The sequence below is a fragment of the Fragaria vesca genome, linkage group LG7, assembly GCF_000184155.1.
Source record: "Fragaria vesca subsp. vesca linkage group LG7, FraVesHawaii_1.0, whole genome shotgun sequence".
Lineage (NCBI taxonomy): Eukaryota > Viridiplantae > Streptophyta > Magnoliopsida > Rosales > Rosaceae > Fragaria > Fragaria vesca.
Genome location: NC_020497.1, coordinates 233614 through 250108, shown reverse-complemented (window position 1 = coordinate 250108; position 16495 = coordinate 233614).

The following is a 16495-nucleotide window of genomic DNA, read 5'->3' as shown; positions in this document are numbered from 1 at the left end:
TTCGCCACCGTACGACGCCGGCGAGAGCGCGCCTCCACCCCAGCGGACTCCAGCAGTGTCCCCAAACACTTTACCTCCCCGGCGAGTCCGCTGAATTCCAGTTTTCCGGCGAGATCACCCAAAACTTCACACAAAATCGATCTCACCGAAAAACAGGAATTCAGCGGACTTGCCAGGGAGGGAAAGTGATCGGAGACGCTGGGGTGGAGATGCACCCTCGCCGTACGGTGACGAATGGAGGGACGTTCGCACTTCAAGGGAGTGCGGACGTCCTCCTCTGATCCGGACTGTAAATATATATACAACGCTTCTCAGCTGCGGACGTCCGCATTTATTCTTACTGTGCGGATTTCCATTTTACACTCACTTTTCAATCGAATTTTCACATCTCCATCATCTAGTATTTAGATACTAATGCATAGATTATTTATACAAAATTTCAGCCAATTTGGATATTATTAAGGCACTCAAAACTGCGTTTTTCTGTTATAAATATGAACGATTCAAGTTCGACAAAATTATGTTCATCCATAGAAAAACACAGTTTGAGTGCCTGAATGATAACCAAATTAGCTAAAATTTTGCAGAGATAATTTATACATTAATATCTAAATATTAGACGGTGGAGATGTGAAATTTCGATTGAAAAATGTGTAAAATGAAAATCTACACCGTAAGAATAAATGTGGATATCCGCATATGAGAAAATCTGTATATATATATATATTAAAATTCCAGGCTGTCACACTCCACCCTCACAGAAATTTCGTCCCAGAGATTTATAAAACCATTACTACACGTATACACATCTACGACGTTTGAAAAACGCCATCAAAGACATTTCATGGCATAATGCCGTATAAACAATACGATTGTAGATTTGCATATAACAAGCAAATCACATTTGCCACACCCAAGTGATACTGGGAATCATTTCAAACTCACTAATTCAGTACCGCAAGCCAAAACTCTAATTTCATACCCAATTTCAAATTCACAAATCAGTACTGCAAGCTAAATCCCTAAATTAATACCCAATTTCAAACCCTAACCTTGTACCTCGAGAAGAACTTGAGAAGGTGGTAACCCCGCAACCGTCTTAACTGGAAGGCGAAGGAAATCAAAGATATTTGGGAAAGAGAGAGAAGAGAAAATGAAATGGGGAGCTGACAGAGATAGACGGGAAAAGATATTTGGTTTTAATTGTGACCAAAACACCAAAGTCAAAAAATTTGGGCTCCAAATTTAACAAAAAAAAAAAAATTGGTCACCAAGCACGCCAAGGTCACACAAAAAAGGGCGCCACATTGAAAAATTTTGGGCATGACAACCCATTAATACTCTAAACTTTTAATGGCGTTTTCAGATAACACACATATTTGGTTACCAAATTTAATGACGTTTTTGCAAAAACATGCCATCAATTATACCTTTGATGACGTTTAACATAAAAACGCCATTGTCAAAGTGTCATTAATAGCTATATTTGTAGTAGTGAACCTTAAATATAAAAATTATGACTTATACTTGAAATCAGCCAACCACACATCTCTAGTTTCCAAATCCTCAAGTACGATATTCGAACAACACCAATCACGTGTCTATTTCCACTAACCACTTGTCTATTTCCACGATAAAAGATTCAGGACTTAAATAACTCGTGTCCAAATATGCTAAAATTAACTGCTTGCATTCCATATCTAATCTCAACTCTCCACGTATAGACTTTCTTTCTTCTACAATTTCCTCCTATGAATCAGTTGCACAAAATAATCTCAATCCTCAAAAATATCTCAAAAACTTTTGTACCTATTACCAACCAAAGAAAACTTGAAAATCGTAAATCTCTCAACTCAGCCAAATGATTATCGTCGAACATAATGCATGAAAATGCATTTCATCTTTCTCATAATGCACCAGATTCTAAACCTCAAACTATCCTCAATATGCCCAACCCTACTCCTCACTTTCTACTATTGTGATCCCAAGTATTTACCAAAAATAAGCCTGCTTATCACAAAATCTGAAAACAGGTTCCTAGGAGAACCTAAATTAACTCCTAATAACCTTGCACCTGGTCTGTATAAATAATCCCCAAGTACTTACAAATTAGTTGTGGAAGGTCCATCTCTATGCATATCTCTGCTATAAAAGTTTCTCCAAACTATTAAATGTCACTTCAAAACAACAACTCTCCATACCTAGTTTAATACTCCAAGTGATCTGCCGAAACTATTTCTCAAAACATGTACATTTTGATCTATTCCACAACATCAACAATGACCTAGAACCTCCGATTCTACTTTCCATTACCATAATCTTATGCAATTAACTTGATCATAACCCTAATCTGCACATCTATCACTTGATCACCAGAGAACAATTGCTAATCTTATAGAAACTATCTTAAGCAACAAAGCCTAGTTCAACCTAACTCATGTAAACAATAGTATGTAATTTGTGCTTTATATAAAGATCACATAGCAAATCAATCGAATTAATATATTGTATACACAAATAAATCTATGTAATTAATATGCATGTCAAATAAATACATGTATTGACAAAAAAAAATCATAAGAGTTGTAACGATCAATAGTTCAATCAACATAGAACATAAGACTTAAGCTCCAAAAATTTAGACCAATTCTCAGGTTTAAACTCTAATGCTCCTATTTGCATGCTAACTATTTGCTACTACTACAGTTGTTATGACCCACCCCGGATTTCACTCTAAATTCCGGAGTAAACCCTGCGGGGATCACCTAAAGGGAAATTTTACCAAAAATTTAGTACAACCTCTCTTGAAAATAGACAACCCTAGCTGTCAACCAACACAAACACTTATATAATCAAATCAAACTATCTCCAAACTCCCGAGGCCACCATGCTCCCAGTTCCATAACATTACCCAACACACAACAAGCTTTAATTAATTAACAATCCCAAAGATCATCAGAGCAATTCTAACAAGGAAAAATAGAGGTTAGAGATTAAGCCGGAAACTACGTCGGACTATGCCTTAACTCAGTGTACGCCCGACCTCAAGAAAGCTTGTCTACAAACTGGGCATTTGAAACCAAAGGGCCACGGGAAAGTAATTGAAAAACGTTAGTGGACAAAAATTTAACAAAAATGTAACTTAATACTTTCCCACATTTTAAACCATAAAGACGGCAAAGCTTGCAACATTTTCAAACATTCGGTTAAACGTCCAGAAATCTCGTAAGAAGAAACAAACCAGCCCAGCTGGTTAATCAAGTATATAAATGATAAATAAAACAAGGGGAAGATATATCATCATGAAACTGGAGCCTCCCAGACTCTAGTAGTGTCCCACGCTAAACGCTCTACTCACCTATGGTGAGGACCGCATATAAATGCTAGCTAGCAATGAATAAGAACGACTCTAGTATTGTGACTAAAAACATACGAAAACACATAAATCCATAAAGCTTCCCCAAGATCGTGCAAATGCAGTCACGAGTACGGTTCCCAACCGTACTTGGAAATTATCATAAGAAAATAAAATAAAACTCAATGATGTGTCTTACACGTCAAAATATTCTCAAATTTATAATTCTAAGCGAGATTTAACTATCAAGTATAAATCGTAAATAATATCTCAACCCAAAATACTCGCTAAAATATTCTCAATGTCAAGATGATATCCCACAAATAAATGAGAAAATTATGATGGAGAACTACCGAAAATCGCATTCTCAGTAATCTTTTATAAATCTCAATTTCGACAAATAAAAACGATAAAAATTAAATCTGGAATTTTATTCAAACATAAACCATTAAGACTCAACTTATAACATAAGTCCCAATAAACATCGTATTTGAAAATCAATGAAGATAATCCCATGTCAACTCCAAAATCATAGAAATGATAAACAAAACTAAAATCAAACTTTCTTACTTTCTTGAGAACGATATTTATAGAAGAGATATTTATAAAGAGATCGTCGCATGCAATTTATTTCAAACAAAAGTCCACTCACAGTATTAGTCTATTAGGCTTAAGCTTCCCAATGCTTAGAACACTCCTTGAGCGCTACCTCCAAATATCTGAATTCTAAACTGTAGAAACGATAAATCAAGACAGACTCGAGAAATAGTTGACTTGACCCTTCTCGGTTTAATCAAGGTTTCCTGGGTTGACCAGGATTGACCAACTAACGATGTTCACCGTTTTCTAATTTAACCTTACTTAATGATTTGAGACATTTTTCACTATATATCCTACTAGCTGTTAGACACATGCGTCGCTTAATAATTCGTTTTGGTGAACTTCGATTTTTATTAATTAAACTAATGTAATTTCGTTAACTCAAAAACATATGAACCACATTAATCCGGAAAACCACTAAATTACTAAGGGCACCCAAAAGAGTTTCCAGAAAAGGAAAAGTTTCCTAAAATAGAAACTTTCCTTAGTAAGTTTTCCAATTATAACCCGAACTTTTTCTATTTAGGAACTACGACTTCAGTTAGAAAGAATAGCCTCGAAAACTACTTCAATGGCAACCGCCGGAAAACTGCATTCACTGTAGTTCCTCGTCGGATTCCGGAGACCTGTCGGAATTGCTCGCCGGATTCCGGTAACTTGCCGGAATATGGCCATAACCTCCCCGTATTCTCTAAAACACTAAGTTCCCGAATGCAATACCAAAGACAACGAAATCAGCCAGTAACCATCCCCAAACAAAACAGAGCAACAACACAGTAGCAATAAAACTCGATACTAACCTCCAATCCGCTCAAAACCTGAACCCAGAATCTGGTAACATGTTCCTAGGAGAATCTAATTTAACTCCTAATAACCTTGCACCTGGTCTGTATCAATAATCCCATCCCTAAGTACTTACAGACTAGTTGTGGAAACCCCCATCTCTCATGCATCTCTGCTATAAAAGTTTCTCCAAAACTATTAAATGTCTCTTCAAAACAACAATTCTCTATACCAAGTTTAGTACTCCAAGTGATCTGCCGAAACTACATCTCAAACTATGTACATTTTTATTCTATTCCACAACATCAACAATGGCCTAGAAACTCCGAGTCTACTTTCCATTACAAAAATCTTAAGCAATTAACTTGATCATAATCCTAATTTGCACATCTATCACTTGATCACCAGCGAACAATTGCTGATCTCACAAAAACTATCTTAAGCAACAAAGGCTAGTAAAGCCTAACTCCTGTAAACAATAGTATGTAATTTATGCTTTCGATAAAGATCACATAGCAAATCAATCGAATTAACACCATTATTTCCACTAACCATAGATAAGGGATTCATGACTTGCTCTTACTTCTGTCCAAATACGCTCAAATTAACTGCTTGCATTCCATATCTGATCTCAATTCCATAAATGATCTCAACTCTCCAAGTATAGACTTTCTTCCTTCCACAATTCCCTCCTATGAATCAGTTGCTCAAAATAATCTCAACCCTCGAAAATATCTCAAAAACTTATGTACCTATAGCTATATATTACCTACAAAAGAAAACTTGAAAATTGTAAATCTCCCAACTCAGCCAAATGATTACTGTCGAACATAATGCACAAAAATGCATTTCATCTTCCCATAATGCACTAGATTCTAAAACTATCCTCAAACGCCGAAGCCTACTCCTCAAACTTCCTACTATTCTGTTCCCAAGTATTTACCAAAAATAAAGCCTGCTTATAACAAAATCTAGTAACATGTTCCTAGGAGAACCTACTTTAACACCTAATAACCTTGCACCTGGTCTGTAAAAATAATCCTAGTGAAGTGATTCAAATTCTGGAACAATATTTAAGATGTATGCTACAACTTTTATGAAGAAACCAACTTCAAATAACCAATCTAAATATACAGCTTTTCAAACAAAGTGACTGACTCCAAAACTCAGGAAAACTGATCTGCAGAATGTACAGCTATATTTTCAACTTCAAACTTGACCAAGGAATTCAAAATGAAATTGCAAGAAACTAGACAGATATTTAGCCTAAATTATAAGCTATATGCAAATAGAATCTGAAACGAAGGTCTAAATAAAGAGATATAACTGCTCAAAGTTAATTAATTATAACCAAGTATACACTTGTTCTAGCTTTCTCCAATGCCTACAAGCTAATATCTGAGGTTGCTACATACTCTCAGATTACTAAATTCATGCTGCACATAACTTCCTGATATCCTGTTCTAAAAACAAAATAAGAATTCTAATCCAAACAGTAACTAAGAACAACTAAGGACACCCAAATTTGCAGGATAATGTTGCTAAGCATCTCAACTGTTGACACTCAACATGTTCTTATGCTTAAATTCTGTTTTAACAAACATTGAAATCATTAACTGTGCATAAGCTTAAGCTCTTAGAAAAGAATTTGGCTAAACATAACAGCAAGAATGTAAATCAAAATAGCTAATAGGATTGAATTCACCTTTGAATCCTGACACAAAATGGACAGAACTAATCTGCTACTTCCTTCTTCATTTTCAGATAACTCTCTCAAGTCTCACGTCTCATGTTTCCCCTTCCTCTTTCTATTTCTAATCCTAATTCTGTTTCTTCTTTAGTCTCCCCTTTGTTTTCTTACTTCTTTCGTACTCCTAATCCTCACTTACTTTCTTCTCTCTACTCCATAAAGAAATTCTGTCCCCGAAATGTATAAAACCTTAAATCTAAAAATTATGACTTGTACATGACTTCAGCCAGCCACACATCTCTAGTTTCCAAATCCTCAATTGCGATATTCGGACAACATCATTCACTTGTCTATTTCCACTAACCGTAGATGAGGGATTCATGACTTAAATAACTCTTACTCTGTCCAAATATGCTAAAATTAACAGCTTGCATTCCATATCTGATCTCAACTCTCCTAGCATAGACTTTCTTCCTTCCATAATTCTCTCCTATGAATCACTTGCTAAAAATAAACTAAATCCTCTAAAATATCTCAAAAACTTCTATACCTATTACCTACCAAAGAGAACTTGAAAATTGTAAATCTCTCAACTCAGCCAAATGATTTCTGTTGAACATAATGCACGAAAATGCATTTCATCTTCTCATACTGCACCAGAGTCAAGAATCTCAAACTATCCTCAATACACCCAATCCTACTCCTCAAACTTCTTACTATTGTGATCCCCAGTATTTACCAACAATAAAGCCTGTTTATCGCAAAATATGGTAACATGTTGCTAGGAGAACCTTAATTTAACTCCTAATAACCTTGCACCTGGTCTTTATAAATGATCCAAAAGTACTTGCAGACTAGTTGTTGAAGCCCCATCTCCTCTCATGCATCTCTGCCATAAAAGTTGCTCCAAAACTATTAAATATCTCTTCAAAACAACAATTCTCCGTAACAAGTTTAGTACTCCAAATGATCTGCCGAAACTACTTCTCATAGTACGTACATTTTGATCTATTCCACAACATCAACAACGACCTAGAACCTCCGAGTCTACTTTCCATTACCAAAATATTATGCAAATAACTTGATCATAATCCTAATTTGCACATCCATCACTTGATCACCAGAGAACAATTGATAATCTTACATAAACTATCTTAAGCAACAAAGCCTAGTAAAGCCTAACTCATGTAAACAATAGTACGTACTTTATGCTTCATGTAACAATAGTATGTACTTTAGCATAGAAAAAGATATTCGAATACAATTCACAATCCAATCCACAAGCACACATTTAATTTTAAACACAAAGCTATCATATGGCTTAACAACATACTTTACTTTAAAGCAGTCTCAAAAACATAGTACCTAAAATCTCAGGCCATTAAGATAACATTTGACGGGCTAGATAACTAAGCAAAATGTGATGTAGATTTATTTTGAAGAAAAACTGTTACACATAGCTGATTTCAAAATGGCATAAGTATCTCAAATAAATTTCGAAAATAAACTCACAAGCTTTGTTTGAAAGTTGAGAATGTGTGTGTCCAGTTTGTGATGAATCTAAACTAGTTTGAATGAAAGAATACATTGAAATCAAAAGGAACAAACAGTAAAATAATAAGAAATGCAGTGTTTCCTGATGCAGACTCTCAACTTCGGAAAATCATAACTCAATCTACAAAACTCCTTATTAAGAGATTCAAATTCAGGAATGTTGTATAACATGTGTACTATAACTTTTATGAAGACAACAACTTCAAATACTCAACTGAAATGCACAGATTTTAGTAAAAAGTCAAAAACTCAGAAAACTGATCTGCAGAATTTTTTACTGCAGACCCTCAACTTTTAAAAATCATATCTTAATCTAAACAATTCCTTTTGAAGTGATTCAAGTTCTGGAACAATATTTAATGTCTGCTACAGCTATTACGAAGAAACCAACTTAAGATAACCAATCTAAATATACAGCTTTTCAAACAAAGTGACTGACTCCAAAACTCAGAAAAACTGATCCGCAGAATGTACAGCTATATTTTCAACTTCAAACTTGACAAAGGAATTCTAAATGAAATTGCACGAAACTAGACAGATATTTAGCCTAAATTATAAGCTTTCAATATATGCAAATAGAATCTGAAATGAAGGTCAAAATAAAAAGATATAACTGCTCAAAGATAATTAAAGGATTATAACCATGTATAAACTTGTTCTAGCTTTCTCCAATGCCTACAAGCTAATATGTGAGGTTGCTACTTACTGTCAGATTACTAAATTCATGCTGCACACAGCTTCCAGATATCCTGTTGTTAAAACAAAATAAGAATTCTAATCCAAACAGTAACTAAGAACTACTAAGGACACCCAAAATTGCAGGATAATGTTGCTAAGCATCTCAACATCTTCTTATGCTTAAATTCAGTTTTAACAGACATTATATATCATTAACTGTGCATAAGCTTAAGCCCTTAGAAAAGAATTATGCTAAACATAACAGCAAGAATGTAAATCAAAATAGCTAATAGGATTGAATTCACCTTTGAATCCTGACCCAAAATGGACAGAACTAATCTGCTACTTCCTTCTTCATTTTCAGATAACTCTCTCAAGTCTCACGTCTCATTTTCTCCTTCCTCTTTCTATTTCTAATCCTAATTATGTTTCTTCTTTAGTCTCCTCCCTTCTCTCTCCATTGTTTTCATACTTCTTTCATTTTCCTAATCCTCACTTACTTTTTTCTCTCTAATCCTTTGTCAATACCGCATGTGTATAAGAAACTAGTACACAGCTTCTATTTATAGTAGTTTTGTTCTTGGAAAAGCAAAAGAAACTATGTAACTATATTAGATTTCAGCATGTATATATATAACACTAAACGAAGATATTTATAATATATAAGCAACTTTATAATTACAAAGGTATATATATTAAAATTCCGGGTTGTCACACTCCATCCTCCTTAGAGAAATTTCGTTCCCGAAATTTATGAAACCTTAAATCTAAAAATTATGACTTGTACTTGAATACAGCCATCCACACATCTCTAGTTTCCAAAATCCTCACCGGCGATATTCGGACAACACCATTCACTTGTCTATTTCCACTAACCGTAGATGAGGGATTCATGACTTAAATAACCAAATATGCTAAATTAACTGCTTGCATTCCATATCTGATCTCAACTCTCCAAGTATAGACTTTCTTCCTTCCACAATTCCGTCCTATGAATTACTTCCTCAAAATAATCTCAATCGTCGAAAATATCTCAAAATCATATGTACCTATAGCTATATATTACCTACCAAAGAAAACTTCAAAATTGTAAATCTCTCAACTCAGCCAAATGATTACTGTCAAACATAATGCACGAAATTGCATTTCATCTTCTCATACTGCACCAGATTCTAGAACCCCAAACTATCCTCAATACGCCCAAGCCTACTCCTCAAACTTCCTACTTCTGTGACCCCTATGTATTTACCAAAAATAAAGCCTGCTTATCACAATATCCGGTAACATGTTCCTAGGAGAACCTAATTTAACTACTAATAACCTTCCACCTGGTCTGCGTAAATAATCCCCGAGTACATACAGAGTAGTTGTGGAAGCCCCAACTCTCATGCATGTCTCTGCTAAAAAAGTTTCTCCAAAACAATTAAATGTCTCTTCAACAATTCTCCATACCTAGTTTAGTAAGTGATATGCCGAAACTACTTCTCAAAGTATGTACATTTTGATCTATTCTACAACATCAACAATGACATAGAACCTCCGAGTCTACTTTCCATTACCAAAATCTTATGCAAATAACTTCACCATAATCCAAATTTGCACATCATTCACTTGATCACCAGAGAACAATTGCTAATCTTACAGAAACTATCTTAAGCAACAAAGCCTAATACAGCCTAACTCATGTAAACAATAGTATGTAATTTATGCTTTATATAAAGATCACATAGCAAATCAATCGAATTAACACCAATCACTTGTCTATTTCCACTAACCGTAGATAAGGGATTCATGACATAAATAACTCTTAGTTTTGTCCAAATATGCAAAAATTAACTCCATGCATTCCGTATCTGATCTCAACACTCCAAGTATGGACTTTCTTCCTTCCACAATTCCCTCCTATGAATCACTTGCTCAAAATAATCTCAACCCTCGAAAATATCTCAAAAACTTCTGTACCTATAGCCACATATTACCTACCAAAGAAAACATGAAAATTGTAAATCTCTCAACTCACCCAAATAATTACTGTCGAACATAATGCACAAAAATGCATTTCATCTTCAAATAATGCACCAGATTCTAAAACTATCCTCAAACGCCGAAGCCTAGCCCTCAAACATCCTACTATTCTGATCCCACGTATTTACCAAAAATAAAGCCTGCTTATCACAAAATCTAGTCACATGTTCCTAGGAGAACCTAATATAACACCTAATAACCTTGCACCTGGTCTGTATAAATAATACTATTAAAGTGAATCAAATTCTGGAACAATATTTAAGATGTATGCTACAACTTTTATGAAGAAACCAACTTCAAATAACCAATCCAAATATACAGCTTTTGAAACAAAGTGACTGACACCAAAACTCATGAAAGCTGATTTGCAGAATGTACAACTATATTTTCAACTTCAAACTTGACCAACGAATTCTAAACGAAATTGCATGAAACTACACAGATATTTAGAGTAAATTATAAGCTTTCAATACATGCAAATAGAATCTGAAATGAAGGTCTAAATAAAAAGATATAGCTGCTCAAAATTAATTAAAGGATTACAACCAAGTATACACTTGTTCTAGCTTTCTCCAATGCCTACAAGCTATAATCTGAGGTTGCTACTTACTCTCAGATTACTAAATACATGCTGCACATAGCTTCCTGATATCCTGTTGTTAAAACAGAATAAGAATTCTAATCCAAACAGTTACTAAGAACTACTAAGGACACCTAAATTTGCAGGATAATGTTGCTAAGCATCTCAACATGTTCTTATGCTTAAATTCTGTTTTAACAAACATTGAAATCATTAACTGTGCATAAGCTTAAGCCCTTAGAAAAGAATTTCGCTAAACATAACAGCAAGAATGTAAATCAAAATAGCTAATAGGATTGAATTCACCTTTGAATCCTGACACAAAATGGACAGAACTAATCTGCTACTTCCTTCTTCATTTTCAGATAACTCTCTCAAGTCTCACGTCTCATGTTTCTCCTTCCTCTTTCTATTTCTAATCCTAATTCTGTTTCTTCTTTAGTCTCCCCTTTGTTTTCTTACTTCTTTCGTACTCCTAATCCTCACTTACTTTCTTCTCTCTACTCCTAAGAGAAATTTTGTCCCCGAAATTTAAAAAACCTTAAATCTAAAAATTATGACTTGTACTTGAATTCAGCCAACCACACATCTCTAGTTTCCAAATCCTCAATTGCGATATTCGGACAACATCATTCACTTGTCTATTTCCACTAACCGTAGATGAGGGATTCATGACTTAAATAACTCTTACTCTGTCCAAATATGCTAAAATTAACCGCTTGCATTCCATATCTGATCTCAACTCTCCTAGCATAGACTTTCTTCCTTCCATAATTCTCTCCTATGAATCACTTGCTCAAAATAATCTCAATCCTCTAAAATATCTCAAAAACTTCTATACCTATTACCTACCAAAGAGAACTTGAAAATTGTAAATCTCTCAATTCAGCCAAATGATTTCTGTCTAACATAATGCATGAAAATGCATTTCATCTTCTCATACTGCACTAGAGTCAAGAATCTCAAACTATCCTCAATACGCCCAATCCTACTCCTCAAACTTCTTACTATTGTGATCCCAAGTATTTACCAAAAATAAACCCTGCTTATCACAAAATATGGTAACATGTTGCTAGGAGAACCTTAATTTAACTCCTAATAACCTTGCACCTGGTCTTTATAAATAATCCCTAAGTACTTACATACTAGTTGTTGAAGCCCCATCTCCTCTCATGCATCTCTGCTATAAAAGTTTCTCCAAAACTATTAAATATCTCTTCAAAACAACAATTCTCCATAACAAGTTTAGTACTCCAAGTGATCTGCCGAAACTACTTCTCATAGTATGTACATTTTGATCTATTCCACAACATCAACAATGACCTAGAACCTCCGAGTCTACTTTCCATTACCAAAATATTATGCAAATAACTTGATCATAATCCTAATTTGCACATCTATCACTTGATCACCAGAGAACAATTGCTAATCTTACATAAACTATCTTAAGCAACAAAGCCTAGTAAAGCCTAACTCATGTAAACAATAGTATGTACTTTATGCTTCATGTAACAATAGTATGTACTTTAGCATAGAAAAAGATATCCGAATACAACTCACAATCCTATCCATAAGCACACATTTAATTTTAAACACAAAGCTATCATATGGCTTAACAACATACTTTACTCCTTAGAGAAATTTTGTCCCCGAAATTTATAAAACCTTGAATCTAAAAATTATGACTTGTACTTGAATAACTCTAGTTTCCAAAACCTTGAATCTAAATATGCTACAATTAACTGCTTGCATTCCATATCTGATCTCAACTCTCCAAGTATAGACTTTCTTCCTTCCACAATTCCCTCCTATGAATCACTTGCTCAAAATAATCTCAATTCTCGAAAATATCTCAAAAACTTCTCTACCTATAGCTATATATTACCTACCAAAGAAAACTTGAAAATTGTAAATCTCTCAACTCAGCCAAATGATTACACTGTCGAACATAATGCACGAAAATGCATTTCATCTTCTCATACTGCACTAGATTCTAAAACCTCAAACTATCCTCAATACACCCAAGTCTACTCCTAAAACTTCCTACTATTGTGATCCCAAGTATTTACCAAAAATAAAGCCTGCTTATTACAAAATCTGGTAACATGTTCCCAGGAGAACCTAATTTAAGTCCTAACAACCTTGCACCTGGTCTATATAAATAATGCCAAGTACCTACACTAGTTGTTGACGCCCCATCTCTCATGCATATCTGCTATAAAAGTTTCTCCAAAATTCGACACTTATAAAATAGGCAAAATTAAAAGTGAGCCTTATACATGCTCATCCTTGCCCCACTTCGCTATCCTTAATTCGATAAGGCCCGAACTTCACCACAAGCACCGGCAGCCTTATAATAAATTTTTACAGTTTAAAAAATATTAATCCAACTGCCGGATTCTACCCTATTAACCGCTAAGTTCATCAATCTTTGAAAAATCCCATTCCTATCCAAAACTCCTCCAAAAATTACGAACTACACATCATTAAACTCCTCTCAACATAATAAACTTATTAACCTGAAAAACTACCTAAAAGAGGCGTCGCCGCCGTCTGCTCCGCCGGCAGCGGCGGCCGGCTGCCTTTTTCCGATCACCTCCAGTGCCCACCAAATTTTAGCACAATCATCCTCTCAACAATCTAAACAACTTTCATAACTACCACAAACACCAATTCCTAGCCTAGATAGGGTAATCGACTTAAAACAGTAAAAATCCCAAATTCAAGCCCTAGGTATTCAAACCGTCGAACCTACCTATCTAGCACGAATGGGATCGATTCCTTTTGAGGTTTTGCTACACAAGATGAGGGCTTGAAGATGAGACAAGAATCGGCGGCTATGGCGGCCGTAGAGGGAGTTCCGGCGAGAGAGTGGTTGAGCTTCTTGCCGTGATATCTATCGATCGGCGGCGAGAGAGGCGCTGCCACCAACCCAGGAAGAGAAAGGAGGTGACGGCGGTCCAAACGGGACCGGTGCGGCGGCCCAGTTCGGCCGGACGGCGTCGGACAGGGGCGGAGACTTTCCAGCAGGGAGAGAGAGAGTCGGGAGGGAGGAGAGAGAGAAGAGAGAAGTGTTTGGGCTTTTCTCAAACTGGTTCACCAATCCACTGCAACTTAAAAACTCAAACTCCAAAAACACTCTAAAAACATACTCTAATAAAAATTATATTTTTACTAACTAAAATTACCTTTTTTACTGCTTTCAACAAATCCTCCTACGTAATAAATTCATTGAAATAAACGTTCCTCAAAACAACTCTAGGGTTCTTTGAAACTATAAATTCATTAACAAAGACGGTAAAAAAATTTATTAATATCATGCAACTAATTAGGGTAAAACTTTAAGAGTCGGGATGTGACAAAACTAATTTTTAGGTTATTATATTTTTACTAGTTTCTTAACTTTGAAAAAATTATGTATGTTCAATTTTTTTTTTTTCAAATTCTAGCCGATTGATGTTACATTAGAGATTTAGAGTTCAAATATAATATTACTTTTTTGATTATAAATTAAAAAATATCACACAAAAATTTCTAACCCGATCAAAAATATCTAACAAAAAATAATAGAGAATACGTAAAGAAAGTTTGAAATAGTAAATATATAATAATTATATTAAATAACAGATTATTATTAGTTTTAGATATTGAGGGTATTTTAGGCAGTTTGGGATGTGTATTTATTATATATTGAAATGAAAAACTAAATTGGTAATATATTAAGTAAGGGGTGTGTATTAAGAGATTAAGGCTGTGTATTTAAAATTACTCAAATATTTATCTGTGATCTAAACACCCATGATACTACTTTCAGTGTATCAATTACATATCTCGATGGAGTAGTCTCGTCACTATTTAGATCACAACGGTTAAATTTCTTAAATACAAAATTTAAGTATGTTTTGAACAAAACATAAATTCATCTCGATATTGTATAATGAATCCACAAAATACACGTTTTCTTATGTTTATATTTTTTAATAATACCTAAATGACAATTTTACTCTCACATTGCGGTAAAAACAATTACTCTCATTGAATTGAAAAGTAAACGGGAGTACCAAACTGTCAAAATGAACATACCTTGATGTATCAAAAACAATGTTATAAAAATCTCCACCTAGAGCCGATTAATCCCCGCCAAGGCACCAGGCAGTGCTTCACCGTTTCCGCCTAAAAATCTAGAAAACCGATTAATCTCCCGTTTAACCCGCTTAGGCGCTAGTTACCGGTTGTCCGCTCGACAATGAACAACGAAAATTTTGGTAGTATGTATAGTGCTATTTAGGGTAAAAGAAAAACAACTCCCTCAACAAACAAACAAACTACAGCTTTTGCAACCTTTACCATAGCCTCGGCACCATTTACTTTTCCTTTCGTTTCCGGCCGCACCGCGCCGCACCGCACCTTTACCTTTTGTTTCCTTTTTGTTTTTGTTAGTGGGACCACCGTCGAGTATGTCTTGCATGACCAAGGTTCTAAAAAACGTTGGGCGCTAGTCGGGCGGACAGTGCCTAAAAGATTAATCGGGAATTAATCGGTTTTCTATTTTTACATTTATTTTAATTTTTTAATACCAAATAATTATAAACATATGAAAAATGTCCTTATTTTTTAGTTTACTTGTTTATAATTGGACTTAAAATTCTATCAAATAAGTATACAGATGGATCAATAAAACCAAACCCAAAAGAGTCACCGACTCCCTTTACCATGCACTCGTCCATGTGTGTCAGCTCTATTAGAATCTCAAATCTCTCACCCTAACAATTCCCAGCTTCTTCGTTTACTCAGCCTACCCAATACTGTCGATCAATGAAACACAGTAGAAAACGCAGAGGCTCACTACTCCACAAGTCCAACGAAAATTAGCTTCCAAATCTCAATCTTCTTCTTCTTCTTCTTCTCTAGATCTTCCTTCTCTATAAGAAAAGGATCGCAATCTTCATGCTCCTCATCGCCGTCTTCGATACTCGATCCGAACATTCCGGCAGGAAATCCACTACTCCACAAACGGGGTGGAAGATTGTTTGCAACTGATGATAGGTATTGTATTGATAATGGGGCAATGATTGCTTATACCGATCTTCTTGCTTTTGCTCATGGAACATCAACCCATTGGAGGAATCAACTTTCACGCAACGATTCCGGACTGATGAAGTGGAAGCAATATGGCGAGTAAAAGAGGAGTCAGCAAAAGTGAACGAGTATGGTAGTAGCTAACTCTAGT